General features: G+C 36.5%; 1 pseudogene; it reads left to right on the plus strand.

Annotated features, from left to right (window-relative positions):
- The first annotated feature begins 497 nt into the window (after window positions 1–497).
- LOC101270005 (gamma-aminobutyric acid receptor-associated protein-like) lies at window positions 498–974 on the plus strand (annotated as a pseudogene).
- Window positions 975–19214: the final 18240 nt, after the last annotated feature.

Consider the following 19214-nt stretch of genomic DNA (forward strand, 5'->3'; position numbering starts at 1 on the left):
ATTTTCTAGTTGGGCCCTTTCACCTACAAGATTGTAAGCTTCTTACAGGTCTTTGTATCTTAGAGCCTAGAACTAGATCGGGATGTAATAAGAACGTAATAGATTTTTGATGAATTAACACCACTTTAACTTTAAAAGAAAAAAAAAAAAGAGGTCATGAACCTAATGATGCTTGGGAAATATACACTTGGGGGTTTCTATGGAGGCCGGGTTCTCTTCACACCATGGTCCAGGTTTGGCATCTCAGGCCCTTCAGAATGCAATCAATTTGGATATGTCCTCAAATCTCCTTACAAATAAGAGATGGAATAATAATAATGATAACTAGGATTTGTATGGTACTTTTGTGTTTATCATTTTTTTTTTTTTTTACTTTGCATTTTTTTATCCTACGAAGTCTTCAAAATTCAGTGTGTACTTTACAGAATTTCAATTTGGAAGCTAAATTTTCATTGGAAATATTTGATCTATACGTAGTTTTCGTAAACTATGCAATGATAAGTGTAGATTCACATACCCAAATTGTCCTAAACATAAAAGTTTTCAGCCCGCGCATCGCCGCCGTCACCTCCCCGCGGGGTTCCCTCAGCCCAGCCTGGTCCAGCCCAGTTTCCGGGAGGATGAAGTTGGTGTATAAAGAGGAGCATCCTTTTGAGAAGCGCTGCTCTGAGGGCGAGAAGATCCGAAAGAAATACCCTGATTGGGTCCCGGTGAGAGTAGAAAAGCCTCCCAAAGCTTGGATAGGAGACCTGGACAAAAAAGAAATATGTGGTGCCTTCTGATCTTACAGTTGGTCAGTTCTACTTCTCGATCCAGAAGCGAATTCATCTCCCAGCTGAGGATGCCTTGTTTTTCTTTGTCAAAAATGTCATTCCACCCACCAGTGCCAGGATGGGTCAGCTATTTGGCAAAACAAATTATTGTCATTTAAAAAATTAAGAAACAGAGGGGAAAAAAAAAAAAAAGAAAAGAAACAGAGGGACTTCCCTGGCTGTCCAGTGGTTAAGACTCTGTGCTTCCACTGCAGGGGCCTCGGGTTTGATCCCTGGTCAGGGAACTAAGATCCCACGTGCCACAAGGTGCAGACAAAAAATTTAAAAATAATAAAAATTAAAAAAATCAAAAACCTGAAATTCAAGGAGGTAAAACTATTTGCCTAGTTACACAAGAATAAAGTGACAGGAACAAAACAAACTTCTAGAATCCAAGATGCTTGTCCTAATCCAGTGCTCTTTCCACTACAAGCCCACTGTAAAATTCCGGAAAGAATGGAAATCATTATTTACACTAAAAAAAAAAAAAAAAAAAAGTATGGTTCGGATCCTGATCAAAATCTGTTGTTGTGGGTTTCTGCAATCCACCTTAGCTGAGAGGAATTCATTTTTCATTTCAGGGCCAGCACTTCAGTAGCTGAAAGCAGTCTGTGCATTCATTTGAAATGAAGGATGGGAAGTTCTCTGAAAAGGTTTGAAGTCTTAATTCAATTGATATTGGCACAGTAAACTCTAGGACACATCCAAATCCATTACTGAGACTCCTCATGCCAGCAGATTTGCAAAACTAGGTATGGAATTGCATCAAGTTCTTTCTGCTATGTGTTTTAAGGTAAAGTGATACAGATCTCCTTTCTTCACGTGAGAAGTGAAGCGTGTTTACTCAGTGACAGCCTCCCTGTATGAGTGACACCGTAACAAAAGGTAAAAATAAAATATCTAAGTCTTGCTTACCCTTGTAGTGTACATAGCAAGGCTTCCTGATTCTGCATGCTGGAATGGGATACACACATATATAGCAGTGGACAATGGGGATTGGAAGATCCCATCATTCCTTATACCCATGGTCATTTCACATTCTCATGGTCTTTGACCAGGAGTTACAAACATCAGGAGCAAAAAGTGGAATTCATGCTGCTGTGTTTTAAAGCCAAAATTTTGGAATTGTGAGACATTTTAAACTAAATACTTTGGTTATCTCTTTTGCTACACGTATGCAAATATGACCTAATTCCGCCTCCCTCATTGCTTTTCCTCATAGCTTCCTGCAAGACCTAAGATCCCAAGGGAAAGTTCAATACACTGTTTAAAGTTTTCTTTGTAGACTTTCCAGAAAAAAAAAGAAATGTAGAATAATTTTTTATCAGGATGATTATAGCTTCAAGTAACAGAAAACCTTGATTCAACATGCTTAAACAATAAGACTATTAATTACTTCTTGTAGCAAAAAAGTCCAGTGGCTGGGCACCCCTGAGGCATAGTATAGTCAGGGTCCAGCTTTGAATTTTTCTGTACCTTAGATTCTCTTATGGCTGGCTCCTGTCAGGGTTCAGAATGGTCATACCAGGTCTGGATAACGTATCCAGATAGAACAATGACCAAGGGGAAAAAAATGGGGCCACCTTTTCTATGTACAGCTTTCAGGAGGAAAACAATTTTCCTTGCAGAAGTCTGGCTCATTAGCCAGACATATGTCACATGGCCATGTTTAAACCATTGACAAAAGCATTGGCACCATGTTAAACTTAGACCAGTTAGGACCTACCCCAGAGCCTGGATTTGGAGTGAGTTTCCTTTAAGTATATGACTGCAGAGAAAGGTAGGTATGTGGAGAAAGGAAGAAGTTGGTGTGGTTGGAATTGGGGAGTTGAATTAACATTGGACAGGCAACCAACTGTGTCTGTGACAAGTTTTCTTCAGCATATTTTCTTTTTTTTTATCCTGACAGATTCCAGCTTTGTCATTTCCTTTGTCACTCTTACTATTGAATGTTTAGTATGAAGTGTACTAGAACTTGAGGATATTAAAATTTAAAAAGGTAATATTTCTGCTCTAGAGGAAAACATAGTCCTTTCCATACAATTAAGAAAAGGTAATTTTTTTGTTTTAAAAGAGGAAACTGCAAATATCTATCTTCCAAAATGAAAAAAAAGGCCTTAGGGAATTGTCGTTCCACTATTTAGCAAAGGTTAATCACAACACTTCTACACAAAATAATAAAGGAACAAGAGATTAAAGTTTTACACATTTCCATAAGCACTTCATTTAGTATAAATGTAGATGGATAGAGCGGAGAGCAGTTAAGAATAAGATTCCACTGGCTCCATACGAGGCCTTATGGTATTACAGGACTAGAGAGAACTAAGGTTTTTAATTGAAAACGAGATAAGTAATTATCTTCAATTCTTGTTCTAAGAAGGTAGTAATTAGAGTAGATCCCCACTCCTGGGTCAATACTCCCAGCTCACAACCTAATAGAATTCCCCAGCTTGATGTTAACAGAATAAATAGAAGAATATATATTCAAATCTGTGGGGAAGACAAGAAGATGATGGGGGATCTTACTCCTATAATTGTTGCCTTCAGAGGACGGGAACTACAGGTAATTTTCATAAGAGATTACCACTACTGGAATCTATAACACCCTGGAGTATCTTTAAGAAAGAAGAAAAAGCCTCATTAGAGGCTCAATCCTAAAATCCTTTCAATTCCCGTATATTGAAGTGTGAAGGTGCAAAATGATGGAAAATAACTCCCAACTCAGGTAATGGTATAATCTGGAAGAAATACATGTTTTAAAACAAATTCCCAATGATGCCAAAATATGGAAACAACTACATAGAATACAGAGCAGTATAAAAGAGCAAGTTCAAGAAATGGAACAGAGAATATACTTCTCAAAGTCAGAAAGATAAGGATGTACTATCTGGAAGATTAGTCAGGAGTTTGTATTTTTATTGTTGGTGATGAGCAGTGTTTAAAGGAAAGAACTCCATCTTTCTACTGGGCAGTATAGCGTTTGCATTCGTGGATCAAGATGGTTACACTAATTGTATGTACCAGCATCAAGTGTTGAAAATAACTTGATCCTTCATCAGACCCATACAATGTGACATATTGAAGAAAGAGTGACAAATCTCTCATGTTGAGAGGAGAAAGATCATGAGCAGGGGAGCAGATTGGATTTTAACAGCCAGAGTGAATATGTATGTAACTCTAACATTTAAACTTTGAATCTCACAGGACACCGGGGCAAGAAAGACTTTATATATCATCTAGTTTAACTGTCAAATCCTTAAGCAGAGAAGACAGTGAGAGATTTCATGATGGTATGTCATCTAGTTTATAGGTAACTCTGGTTGCCTATTTGTAAGACTTCCTGTGAAGGTCAGTGTGAGGTACTGAGTGACAAAAGGAGGAAGAAATAAAGTAAGAAATTACTTCCGGGAAACACCATTGGAGAGCAGTTACATTTTCTATGGTTTGGACTAGGAATGCTTAACACAGAGTTAGCAAGGAAGGCTGAGCATTTATAACCTCATGCACAGAAATTTTAAAGCTTCCACTGGATCAAAGAATGCATAGGTAGTTATGTCTTTTTAAAAATTACTTTAGCATCAGAAGCAGGAAGCTTGTTGAGTGTTGGTAAAAGCACCAATTCTATTTCCATTTTTATTCCTCTTCCAATTTTATATAAAAGGTACTTTAAAATTTTTATTTATTTTTTTATACAGCAGGTTCTTATTAGTTATCTATTTTATACATATTAGTGTATATATGCCAATCCCAATCTCCCAATTCATCCCTCCACCCACCCCCACCCCCCGCTTTCCCTCCTTGGTGTCCATACGTTTGTTCTCTACATCCATGTCTCTATTTCTGCCTTGCAAACCGATTCATCTGTACCATTTTGCTGGGTTCCACATATATATGTTAATATATGATATTTGTTTTTCTCTTTCTGACTTACTTCACTCCATATGACAGTCTCTAGGTCCATCCAGGTCTCTGCAAATGACCCAGTTTTGCTCCTTTTTATGGCTGAGTAATATTCCATTGTATACATGTACTACATCTTCTTTATCCATTCATCTGTCGTTGGATATTTAGGTTGCTTCCATGACCTGGCTATTGTAAATAGTGCTGCAATGAACATTGGGGTGCATGTGTCTTTTTGAATTAGGGTTTTCTCTGGGTATATGATGAGAAGTGGGATGGCTGGGTCATATGGTAATTCTATTTTTAGTCTTTGAAGAAACCTCCGTACTATTCTCCATAGTGGCTGTATCAATTAACATTCCCACCAACAGTGCAAGAGGATTCCCTTTTCTCCACACCCTCTCCAGCATTTACTGTTTGTAGATTTTCTGATAATGCCCATTCTAATCAGTGTGAGGTGATACCCCAATTGTAGTTTTGATTTGCATTTCTCTAATAATTAGTGATGTTGAGCATCTTTTCATGTACCTCTTGGCCATCTGTATGTCTTCTTTGGTGAATGTCTATTTAGGTCTTCTGCCCATTTTTGGATTGGGTTGTTTGGTTTTTTATAATATTGAGCTGCATGAGCTGTTTATATATTTTGGAGATTAATCTTTTGTCCCTTGATTCATTTGCAAATATTTTCTCCCATTCTGAGGGTTGTCTTTTCATCTTTTTTATGGTTCCCTTTGCTGTGCAAAACCTTTTAAGTTTCATTAGGTCTCACTTGTTTATTTTTGTTTTTATTTCCATTACTCTAGGAGGTGGGTCAGAAAAGATCTTGCTGTGATTTATATCAAAGTGGGTTCTTCCTATGTTTTCCTCCAAGAGTTTTATAGTGTCTGATCTTACATTTAGGTCTTTAATCCATTTTGAGTTTATTTTTGTGTATGGTGTTAGGGAGTGTTCTAATTTCATTCTTTTACATGTAGCTGTCCAGTTTTACCAGCACCACTTACTGAAGAGACTGTCTTTTCTCCATTGTATATCCTTGCCTCCTTTGTCATAGATTAGTTGACCATAGGTGTGTAGGTTTATCTCTGGGCTTTCTATCCTGTTCCATTGATCCATATTTCTGTTTTTGTGCCAGTACCATATTTTCTTGATTACTGTAACTTCGTAGTATAGTCTGAAGTCAGGGTGTCTGATTCCTCCAGCTCCATTTTTTCCCCTCAAGATTGCTTTGGCTATTTGGGGTCTTTTGTGTCTCTGTAGAAATTTTAAGATTTTTGTTCTCATTCTGTAAAAAATGTCATTGGTAATTTGATAGAGATTGCATTGAATCTGTAGATTGTTTTGGGTAGTATAGTCATTTTCACAATATTGATTCTTCCAATCCAAGAACATGGTATATCTCTCTGTCTGTTTGTGTCACCTTTGATTTGTTTCATCAGTGTCATAGTTTTCTGAGTACAGGTATTTTACCTCCTTAGGTAGGTTTATTCCTAGGTATTTTATCCTTTTTGTTGCAATGGTGAATGGGATTGTGTCCTTAATTTTTCTTTCTGAACTTTTGTTTCTAGTGTAGGAATGCAAGAGATTTCTGTGCATTAATTTTGTATCTTGAAACATTACCAAATTAATTGATTTGCTCTAATAATTTTCTGGTGGCATCTTTAGGATTTTCTATGTATAGTATCATGTCATCTGCAAACAGTGATGGCTTTACTTCTTCTTTTCTGATGTGGATTCCTTTTATTTTTTTTTCTTCTCTGATTGCTGTGGCTAAAACTTCCAAAACTATGTTGAATAATAGTGGTGAGAGTGGGCAACCTTGTCTTGTTCCTGATCTTAGAGGAAATAGTTTCAGTTTTTCACCATAGAGAATGGTGTTGGCTGTGGGTTTGTCACATATGGCCTTTATTATGTTGAGGTAGGTTCCTCCTATGCCTACATTCTGGAGAGTTTTTATCATAAATGGGTGTTGAAAGCTTTTTCTGCATCTAATAAGATTATCATATAGTTTTTATCCTTCAGTTTGTTAATATGGTGTATCACATTGATTAATTTGTGTATATTGAAGAATTCTTGCATTCCTGGGATAAACCACACTTGATCATGGTGTATGACCCTTTTGATGTACAGTTGGATTCTGTTTGCTGGTATTTTGTTGAGGATTTTTGCATCTATATTCATCAGTGATATTGGTCTGTAATTTCCTTTTTTTATAGAGTCTTTGTCTGGTTTTGGTATCAGGGTGATGGTGGCCTCGTAGAATGAGTTTGGGAGTGTTCCCTCCTCTGCAATTTTTTGAAAGAGTTTGAGAAGGATGGGTGTTAGCTCTTCTTTAAAGGTTTGATAGAATTTGCCTGTGAAGCCATCTGGTCCTGGACTTCTGTTTGTTGGAAGATTTTTAATCAGTTTCAATTTCATTACTTGTGATTGGTCTGTTCATATTTTCTATTTCTTCCTGGTTCAGTCTTGGAAGGTTATACCTTTCTAAGAATTTGTCCATTTCTTCCAGGTTGTCCATTTTATTTTCATAGAGTTGCTTGTAGTAGTCTCTTACGATACTTTGTATTTCTGTAGTGTCTGTTGTAACTTCTCCTTTTTCATATCTAATTTTATTGATTTGAGTTTTCTCCCTCTTTTTCCTGATGAGTCTGGCTAAAGGTTTATCAATTTTCTTTATCTTCAAAAAGAACCAGCTTGGAGTTTTATTGATCCTTGCTATTGTTTTCTTTGTTTTTATTTATTTCTTCTCTGATCTTTATGATTTCTTTCCTTTTACTAGCTTTGGGTTTTGTTTGTTTTTCTTTCTCTAATTCCTTTAGGTGTAAAGTTGGATTGTTTATTTGAGATTTTTCTTGTTTCTTGAGGTAGGATTGTATTGCTATAAACTTCCCTCTTAGAACTGCTTTTGCTGCACCCCCTAGGTTTTGGATCATTTGTTTTCATTGTCATTTGTCTTTAGCTATTTTTAAATTTCCTCTTTGATTTCTTCAGTGATCTCTTGGTTATTTAGTAACATATTGTTTAGCCTCTATGTGCTTGTGTTGTTTACATTTTTTTCCCTGTAATTGATTTCTAGTCTCATAGTGTTGTGATCAGAAAAGATGCTTGACTTGATTTCAGTTTTCTCAAATTTACTGAGGCTTGATTTGTGACCCAAGATGTGATCTATCCTGGAGAATGTTCTGTATGCATTTGAGAAGAAAGTGTAATCTGCTGTTTTTGGATGGAATGTCCTGTAAATATCAATTAAATCTCTCTGGTAATTGTGTCATTTAAAGCTTGTGTTTCCTTATTAGTTTTCTGTCTGGATGATCTGTCCATTGGTGTAAGTGTGGTGTTAAAGTCCCCCACTATTTTTATGTTACTGTCGATTTCCTCTTTTATAGTTGTTAGCTTTTGCCTTATATATTGAGGTGCTCCTATGTTGGGTGCATATATACTTATAATTATTATATCTTGTTCTTGGATTGATCCCTCGATCATTATGTTGGTTCTTCCTTGTCTCTTGTAACATCTTTATTTTAAAGTCTATTTTATCTGATATGAGTATTGCTACTCCAGCTTTCTGTTGATTTCCATTTGCATGGAATATGTTTCCATCCCCTCACTTTCAGTCTGTATGTGTCCCTAAGTCTGAAGTGCATCTCTTGTAGACAGAATATACATGGGACTTGTTTTTGTAGCCATTCAGCGAGCCTGTGTCTTTTGGTTGGAGCCTTTAATCCATTCACATTTAAGGTGATTATCGATATGTATATTCCTAATACTATATTCTTAATTGTTTTGGGTTTGTGTTTATAGGTCCTTTTCTCCCCTTGCATTTCCCACTTAGAGAATTTCTTTAGCGTTTGTTGTAAAGCTGGTTTGGTGGTGCTGAATTCTCTTAGCTTTTACTTGTCTGTAAAGCTTTTGATTTCTCCATTGAATCTGAGTGAGATCCTTGCTGGGTAGAGTAATCTTCATTGTAGGTTCTTCCCTTTCATCACTTTGAATATATCGTACCACTCCCTTCTGGTTTGTAGAGTTTCTGCTGAGAAATCAGCTGTTCACCTTATGGGAGTTCCCTTGTATATTTTTTGTCATTTTTGCCTTGTTGCTTTCAATAATTTTTCTTTGTCTTTAATTTTTGTCAATTTGATTACTATATGTCTCAGCATGTTTCTCCTTGGGTTTATCCTCCCTGGGACTCTGCACTTCCTGGACTTGGGTGGCTATTTCCTTTCCCATGTTAGGGAAGTTTTTGACTATAATCTAATGTCTTCAGATATTTTCTTGGGTCCTTTCTCTCTCTCTTCTCCTTCTAGGACCCCTATAATGCAAATGTTGGTGTGTTTAATGTTGTCCCAGAAGTCTCTTAGGCTGTCTTCATTTCTTTTCATTCTTTTTTCTTTATACTGTTCCATGGCAGTGAATTCCACCATTCTGTCTTCCAGGTCACTTATCCATTCTTGTACATCAGTTATTCTGCTATTGATTCCTTCTAGTATATTTTTCATTTCAGTTATTGTATTGTTCATCTCTGTTTGTTTGTTCTTTAATTCTTCTAGGTGTTTGTTCTTTAATTCTTCTAGGTCTTTATTAAACATGTCTTGCATCTTCTCTATCTTTGTCTCCATTCCTTTTCTGAGGAGAATGGATCATTTTCATTATCATTATTCTGAATTCTTTTTCTGGAAGGTTGCCTATCTCCACTTCATTTAATTGTTTTTATGGGGTTTTATCATGTTCCTTCATCTGGTACATAGTCCTCTGCCTTTTCATTTTGTCTATTTTTCTAAGAATGTGGTTTTAGTTCCACAGCCTGCAGGATTGTAGTTCTTCCTAAGGTCCATTTTCATTAGAGGAATTAGGTAGCTAATTCTCTTGGAAAGATTCAGCTGTCACCGAGTAACACAATCTTTTCCTGTCCTCCTCACCCAGGCTGGAGGGGCTCTTGTTTGTGACTAGACTTCAGCAAAGAGTGGCTCTTGTTTGCTGGGACACTTCAGGCTGCAGGGACAGCTGACAGGAGGGTAGTAACAGCTAAAGTGTCAAGTCATCCCTTTCCCAATTCCATTTGCTTCGGGAACGTGCTAACCCGAAAGTCCATAAACTATTTAAGAACAAGTATTAGTAGATAGTTTAGGATTCTGTTCCTCTCCATAGTCCACTGAAGGGGGAAAATAATGTTGTTGTTTTTTTTTTCATTTAAGACCATCGTATTTAAGTGATTTTATGGTCATGGCTGCAAAATACTTTGGAAAAGTATCCCAGGACATGTATCATGTTGACGTTCAAGCAACCAAAGAATTAAGTCAACTTAAAATGTTTTTAACCCTATATATAAGGACTAGTGGAGAACTTTTTTTTTTCAGTGAAGGATCACAAAATACTAGTTTGATATCAGATAAAACAAAAAATAGGTTAGATTTCCAGTGTATGTAGGAGTATATTTTTTATGGACTAATGAAAGAAAAAAGTCATTCATGGACTAATATTCCCTTTCAATGTTAGCTGTGATAATGTGCATAGGAGGGGTTGGATAAAATTCACAAATCAACAATAAGCAAAGCACCACTGAAATGAAATAAGCACTGTGGGGAGTCAAAACTGTATATGACACAGTTCCTAGTTTCAAGGATCTTCCTAACTTATTGGAAAGACAATTATATGTGTCACTGTCATGAAATATTATCCCAACCGACACCAAGTTTTACCTAAGTAAAAATGATGATTTTGCCATTTCAGAGTTACAGTGTGGTTTTCTAGAATGAAGATTTGCCTGGGAGTAAAATGCCTCAGTCAATGCCCAAACACTGACACTTAATAGCTACTTAATGTCTCTGTATTCAGTTTCTATAAGCAGGCTGGACTAGGTTATGTATTTTCAAGTTCAAACATTTGGCAATTTATGATATCTTAAGAATAGGCGCTATGTTTGTGTAATGGTTTACAATGCAGCTAATAGGTAAAATTAGTAAATTATTAAAAATTTTACCCAAGATCTAAGTGAATTTAGGTTAACAAAAGCAGTTCCATGTTCTAAAAATGCTTTTGCTAGGGCCCTTCCCACTAATGTAATTAGGAGTTTTACAAATAAGTATATTTTTATTATGTTTAAATAAGACAAACTGAACTTCTATATGGTGCCACTATTTATACATGAGGTGTTAGCTTTTTGGTTTATCGTACTGACTTCTGTCAATCCCCCAAGTGGTTTTAACTGAAGGCAAGGTTATCTTGCCATCCTTGATTTGGGGCAATCAGCCATCACACAACAATTCCTGGTAATAAACATTAGAAGGAGAGGCCTGCAAACAGCTCCAGAGTGATAAATAAGGATATCGTTTTCCAAACAGGAAACAGGAGGAGATTAATTTAAAATAAACCACTATGAGGTTTCTTACAGAATTATCATCACCTGCCTTTCAAAATAAGAATAATCATTATGTGTGAGGGCAATTGTTCATCAGAACATCTTGTTTACTTGGCTGATTGTTCTCCCCAGGTATAATGCTTTTCAACAGATCAATCAACACTTTCAATAGGCTTTTCAAGACTATTTAACAGGATAATTTGGTCAAATGGCACATGTTATATAAATTGCCCTCCCTTGGCTTTCCCCATCATAGACACACCCAAGAGTTTTGTGCAGACATGTCATCACATTCTGGCTCTCCCACTTTCCTGGAAAGTTGGGAAAGTTACTTCAAATTTTTGAGTTTCATTTTCCTCATCTATGAAATGAATGTCATAATACCTACTGGCTGACTTAACATGAGGACAAAGTGTGTTCATGTGAATAGCAAACCTAATGTGACCAGAACACACAGGCACCAAATAAATGGTGATTACAATTATCCTAACCTATGAGAGGACTCAGCACCCTAAGTAACTTGAAAAGGCAATGATTAACCCTGTCTTGCATGTCTGTTCTTTTTTTTTTTTTTTTGCGGTACGCGGGCCTCTCACTGTTGTGGCCTCTCCCGTTGCAGAGCACAGGCTCCGGACGCACAGGCTCAGCGGCCGTGGCTCACGGGCCCAGCCACTCCATGGCGTGTGGGATCTTCCCGGACCAGGGCACGAACCCGTGTCCTCTGCATCAGCAGGTGGACTCTCAACCACTGTGCCACCAGGGAAGCCCCATGTCTGTTCTTTTTAAAGAATAAGTACTGGTATGTCTTTATATATAGAATGCATGCATTCCTGAAAAGTGAGGGGGCAGACAATCTCCTCTGTGCATAAAAATCTGTATTTTATTACTTAGTGTCTTAGTCACTCAGGCTGCTATAAACAGATTATCATATACTGCGTGACTTATAAACAACAAAAATCTATTTCTCAAGTTCTGGAGGCTGAGAAGTCCAAGATCAAGGTGCCATCAGATTCTGTGTCTGGTGAGAGCCTGCTTCCTTATTCATAGAGGACCATCTTCTCACTGTCTTCTCACACGGCAGAAGGGGAAGGGTGCTCTCTGGGATCTCTTTTATAAGAAAAGTACTAATCCCCCTAATGAGGTCTCCACTCTCATGACCTAATCACTTCCCCAAAACCCCACCTCCTGGCACAATCACATTAGGTGTTAAGATTTCAACATATGAATTTTGGAGGGATATAAACATTGTCTCTAGTAATTAATTACATTAAAAGTGAGAAAAGTATTTTTTTGGGATGGGAGGGAATCAGCTCTAACCTTGACTCATTACATCTCTGGCAGAACAATTTCATGTGATAGCTCACAGACGTGCTGTTTGGTTGGGTTATTTGTTGATCTCATTGCATAGAATGAAGAAAAATCATGGGGTGGTAGAAGCAGGGAACACCACTGGGTAGGGTTGAAGCAGGTTGTGGTAACAGAGAAGGAACAAGTAAGAATAAGTTACGAGGAGTTGGAGCTCTTCAGGGGCCAGCAATCAAAGCTCACTATGCCAACATAGGCAAGGTATGAACTCTGGTATATGGTTGTTCAGGAGATGGAAAATGAGTAAGAGGAGGAGGCTTCCATGAGTTACTTTACACAGAGTTGACACAGGATGCCTGTTTTCTAGATGTTTCCAGGATCGTGGAACTTTCCAGGATGTGGAACTTTTAGTCCTAAAACTGAGACAGTTCCAGGCACCTAGTTCAGGCTCATTGGTAGTAAAGGGCAAAGGAGATAGTGGCTCTGGAACTTTGTAGTAAAGTTTATGATTCACAGTTCCTCGATTATACGTAATATATACGAAACTGGAATTTATTTTCAGGATACCAAGATGATGTACTATCTAAATTATTTTAAAATTGTTTTAAAATATAGTCTATCTACAGTACGCATTAGCTGATTTTATTTGTTTTTAAATCTAGCTCATGAGTAAGAAAATGGAAATATTGTTAATAATCAAACAAAAAGATTGCTAAATAACAAAAAATCTGGTTTACAGCTAACACCTTAATGCCACCACTTAAAATTAGTTTTCAAATGCTCTTAATTTGCATATGTGTTAAAAGTTTTCGAATTTCAAACATTTTAAACTTTTTTCTAAATAACAGGATAAATAAAAAAATTTCTGACTTTTTTTATAGAACAAAACATTGACTTTGAGTTCCAGAAGAAGAATTATAGTTCACGTTTATGTACAATCAAAATATTCAACGTTAATTACAGATTTTGCACTTTTCAAAGACCAATATTTATTCCAGAATATGTATGTATGCTCTCAAGTCTCTGTTGTAAAAGGCAATGAGACAGGTAATTAAAATGTATGTTTATAGCACAGTAAGTTTTTATGTCAAATTTTTAATTGTGGGATTTGATTAGCTATTAATCTGCATCCCTTACTATTAGGGAAAAAATGCATCGAATATGCATGGTTTTTAAGATGTAGAAGGATATACAGATGCTAAAGAAATAAATCCTTAGATAGTAAGTTATTGAACTGAAAGAAAACCTGGCATTGTCCAACAGTCCACCTATTGGAACTAATGTCAGTCTGTGGTGAGTCTTGAGTGGAATCAGGAAGATGCAGCTTAAGTCCAGTAATAAATACTCAGCCCTCAGCACAGTGCCTGCACAGTGAACTCAATAAATATTAGTGGCAATAATAATTTAACAACTCTTCTCAATTAACCAGCCCTGGGATCTTTTATATTCCAGCTTATCCTCCTAATCATTATTAGTTCCATCATCTTTCAGCAAATGGATTAGACATGTAAATAGTAGAAGAGAGAGAAGGCAAAAGTAAAAAAAAAATCTGTGAATTTTATTAATTATTAACAAACCTTATAAAGGCAGAAAGAGATTAGGGTGACCTGAATGGTTAAAATCATAACTAAAAGGTTTTTTTATGAACCTCTCAATGCCATTCTGTACTCCTTCGTACTTTTTAATCAAGAACTGACTGCAGTGACATTTTTGATGGTAAGATCTTGAGAAAAGTAAAAAGTGTGTGTGGTTTTCTGCTTCACTTGGTTGTCAAGAGAATTGGAATAAAATAACCGTTTAAAATCAAGAGATGGAGCAGGAGACACTACTCTGAAGAACACAGTACTTTCAATGTTTCATGAACGTTATGAGTCACAGGAACAGCTACCCAAGGGGCTCCTATCTTGAAGACTGAAAAATTATGAGTAAAAAGGAACTAGAAAAATAAAAGGGTAGGACCATCTCTCCTCCTCTGATGACTACCCTGTAGGTTCCCTTAGACAGCCTTTCTCTTGGTGTTCTAAATCAATGCTCCTCAAACTCTAATGTGCTTATAAACCGCCTGGGGATCATGTTAAAATGCACATGCTGATTCTGTAAACCTGGATTGTAGCCTGAGATTCCTTGTTTTTTAACAAGCTCCTAAGCAACACTGCCAGTCCAAGGACTGCACTGTGAGTAACACGTCTCCATGTTACTTCCATTTAGTATCGTCCCTTATGCTTATGGTGACTGTACATTCTGTACTTTTCAGGACAGCCTCAACTTTATTGATATTTCATTATTTTCATCAGTCAAATAGTTAGCTAAACTGATGTAATTGTTATACTTTTTGGAGGCTGTTCATATAAAAGATTTCCCTTCTCAGAAAATACCATGTCAATCTAGATCATTTCAGTTTGGAATTTAGAAGATAGACTTATCACAAGTGACCTAGCAAATAATATTCTCTCTTCTTTTGAGACTTCCCATTTTACTCCAGTACCCCTTTTTGTGTCTGCATAGCAACTTGGCTAGAACAAAGACACCATTATTTTCTGCTAGTCAAGACAAAATGAGTCATCCTTGAAGGAAGAAATTCTGGGATGGGCCAGGCCCCTGGGCTAGGTATTACAACTGAGAACAAGGGAGAATTTGACTTAGGAAACTTTTCTGATGGTCATTCCTGGCTTCCTTCTCTATCAAAAAATAAATTGTAGAAAATCTCTTCTCTGGTCTCCAGGCTCCAAGCTCTAAATCTTGGGCTAATGCATTGATGAAATTTTACTGTGCTCAGGAGAAAAGAGTTATTTTCTTGCTCTGTCATCTACTAGTTGTTTGACATTGGTCAAACTACTTTACTTCACCTTTTTGAGCTTCTGTTTTTTTTTCTTTTGTTTCTTTTTTTTTTTTTTAACAGGGGAAAATGAGGTTAGGGAAGCTCCAAGTTTAAGAAGAAAATATATCCCCCAAAGATGATTAGAAACCAAGATTATCTAGGGCATATCTGGATTCCTGATAATAGTATTTTAAAAGTTGCAGTAATATGTCTCTATTTAGAGTTAACTCTTTAGCTGAATGCTACTTTTGGGAGTCACCTTAGCTCTCTTGACCTCAAAGTTCATCTCAATAAAGAGAATGATCATTTTTTAATATGATGACTAAAGTCATCTTTTCCAAACTCTAAATCACTGAGATAGAAATGAGAAACTAAAATAATATTCACCACCTCATTAAAAGAGATGAACAGCAATTACATGGGCATATATGTCAGTCTGGTTTCTCCAAGACCTGAATGAATGAATGAATAAAATCATGGACAAGTTCTGCAAACCTTGTTACAGAAGATTAAGTCTTTAGTACCTAAATTAAAATAGAAGCACTATAATTTTTCTCCAGCATTTGAATTACTTTCAATTCATAATTTAAAAAGAAATGACAGTGGATCAGAATTTTAGGAAAATTCAAATTCTGGGCAGGAACACAACACATTATTATGCAGAAGGTGAAAATTAAACATTTACAAATAATCTCTAGAAAGCATTTTTGTGAAAGTTTATTTAAAGTGTATCTTGAAGAGAAGAAATATTGATATGGAACACCACAGTGAACCACAAAAATACTTGAGTCCCTTAATTCCATAATGATTTTCAAATAACACCACCCAAATGGAAAACCACAATCCTGTATAAGTGCAATGTTTCCCCTCCCAACTCCTGAGAAAATTCATGGATTCAGACTGATGATTTCAGGTCACAATCATTTAAAAATAACTGTCATTTTGGGTCACCTACAGTACCACGAAGCGTGGATGTCTGTGTTTGATTATAGGTCAAAAATTCATTCCAGGAAGCAATCAAAAACTGTTTTAACTTTGAAATATTCAAAACGCAAAAGAAAATCCAAGAAATGAAACTTGCTAGATGATTCTGTTGCCTTTTTCTAATACTGATTTCTAGCTGAGAATTGCTAAAATGTGTTGCCTTTAAGAGTCCTAATTAGAGGACCATACTTAATAGCTGCATCTTCTAGACACTATGTAATATCTAGTGAAGGAATTAAACAAAATATATAAGCTTTGAAACTGGTGTCAAATGGGGAAAAAGCTTTCAATCAAGTAACCATAATTTTAGTCTATATTTGAAAAGGAGTTTTCCAACCGAAACCACATGGATTGTGCTCAATGGACTATATACAGATAATTTGTCACTCTATCTTATATCAACTATGCTCTTTTTATCTGTAAGCTCGGTTCCTAGGTAAGAAAGAAAATATTCTATTTTAAAAATATGGAGATATTTGTCTTGGGTAAAATCTCTTTTTGTAGGCTGTCCAAGAGAGAAAAAAATGGATTCTATCAAAACTAACTTTAGTCTTAAAGTTTTTTTAGTAATTTAGTTTTCTAAAGTCATCATGCGCAGCAATCTTTTTCATACAATGTCACACACTTAATCTTAGAAATAAAACATTACTAGATAGAAGGAATACATAAAGAGAATTTAATTCTCTTACTGTCCATGAATTAATAATAGAAGCTTTATTTTTCTCATTGCATTTCTAATGAGTGAAGACTGACAACCCTCTCTCAACACAAATTCCAGTAACTCAGAACCATGATGAGGCTGAAGAATTTTAAATATTTTCTACACTTAAGAACCGCTCTTTCAAAAAGACTTGAAGAAGTTCAAGATGTCATAAATGTGCATATGTAACGTTTAAGGAAAAAAATAAAATATCTAGGTCATAAAATAAATCATCTGATTTTTTCTTGTTGTTTTACCATGCAATTATAATTCTCCGCTTGCTACAGTGAGCATTTGTCTGCTCAGAGTTCTATTGGAAAATACACTTTATTAACCCAAACTTACCTACTCCCACCGTGTTCACAATGTTATAATACAATATTTAATAATAGCCCTAAAGTGAAAATAAGACCTTAGAAGACACTGAATTACTTTCTGACACATAGAGATTAATTAACTCGTAGATTACCTGCCTCACTTAGATTAACTCTCAGTTGGCTAAGGCATTTGAGAAAACAGAATCCAAATCTTAATCACTCTAATAAAATTTACCCTGTATGTAGTTGATACTTAAAAAATGTAAGGAAGGCTTCCCTGATGGTGCAGTGGTTGAGAGTCCACCTGCCGATGCAGGGGACACAGGTTCATGTCCCGGTCCGGGAAGATCCCACATGCTGCAGAGCGGCTGGGCCCGCGAGCCATGGCCACTGAGCCTGCACGTCTGGAGCCTGTGCTCCGCAATGGGAGAGGCCACAACAGTGAGAGGCCCGTGTACCACAAAAAAAAAAAAAAAAAGTAAGGAAAATTCACAGAATTATAGAAACGATACCTAAAACAAGGTGGGAAGATAACAATAGAAATATTAGTGGGTCTCTCAAGCCTGTGCTTAGTATTTATTAGTTTAGATAATTCTGTTTAACTTATGAGAATTAACTGAAAATTAGGAGACTTGAAAGCTAACCTCTGGAGATAGAAGGGGTCAAGAGAATGAGTCCAACCCCCTCATTTTACTGAGGAGAAAACCAAAGCCCAGAGGTTAAGTGATTGGGCTGGGACCAATATCTAAGTCTGATGTCCCACTCAATGTATTTTCCAAAACAGGACATAAAAAGAATATAAAAAATGTAGCCTAAGGTTTGGGGGAGGGGGAAGTACATCTATTGCTGGGCAGGCATGGAGACTATCAGCATTTAAAGAACAAGTTACTAGGAGTCAAGCATTATTCTAGAAATTTTTATGTGTCTATTGTGCTTGATCTCATAGCACCCCTATGAAGAAGGTACCATGCTTGGTTTAGAGATAAAGGAACTGAAGCTCAGAGAGGTCATCCTGACCCTAAGGTCTATGCATTTCCACTGTACTTGCCCCAGACACGGACTGATCCTATTTCTCTGGCCATTGGTTGACTTCTGAATGTACTATTAGCTCACATGCCCTTTTGACAAATGTCTATGAAGCCTTTGCTTTGTGCCAAAACCCCTCCTGGGAGTTGGCTGTGCATTGAAGAACAAAAGAGGTTTGACCCCTGCCCTCAGGGAGTCAGTGGACACAGGAACCAGCTCTACTATTTCTTAACCCAAGAGTGTCTCTTTTGCTCTTTCAGGCCTGGCTACCCTCACTTCAGACCACTCTTTGGAAGCTGTGATAATGATCAGATCCTCAGTAAAATCATTTGAAAACTTAATATTAGCCTTTCATATTCTACTTCTCCTCTGAAAGGATATTAATGCAAATAGTTTCAATAACAGTTGGCAAACACATTTTACACAGTGGTTTTCCACAGTATGGAAATATCAAACTTCAAAATTGCTTCAGGATTAAATACATTCTTAAAATTTTACATTTTTGAAGGTTCATTAATTTAAATATGCTGGAATCTAATCATAGAGCAATACTTTTTAAAAGTTGAGTTTATTTTTAGACTCTATTCAATAGAGATCGATCAGGAAAAAAGTGACCATAAAGCATAGACCACAGGAATTGTGACAGTATAATGCCTGAAACACCAGTGCTGAAAATATAAACCATTCTTATATCGTATGTAAAATATATACTGTGCATAACATAAAAGAGTACTCAAAAGAATGAATAGCTTGGGATATGGTCTTGTCCAGTCATTTTATGAATATCCACTGTCAAATTCACATACATAACTTTGTTTCATGTTTGAAAACAATGCTAATCATTCTGTCACCAATCAGGCCTGTGTAGGTGCAGCCCAGATAAGAATGGTGCATGTTAGAGGGGCGTGTGTATACTGCCTAGATGAGATCAGTCCTTGATTTGCAGCCACAGCTGCTAATGGCCAAGCATACAACTATTTTCAACCACTCCACCTAGATT

Source organism: Orcinus orca, chromosome 5 (genome assembly GCF_937001465.1).
Source record: "Orcinus orca chromosome 5, mOrcOrc1.1, whole genome shotgun sequence".
Classification (NCBI taxonomy): Eukaryota; Metazoa; Chordata; class Mammalia; order Artiodactyla; family Delphinidae; genus Orcinus; species Orcinus orca.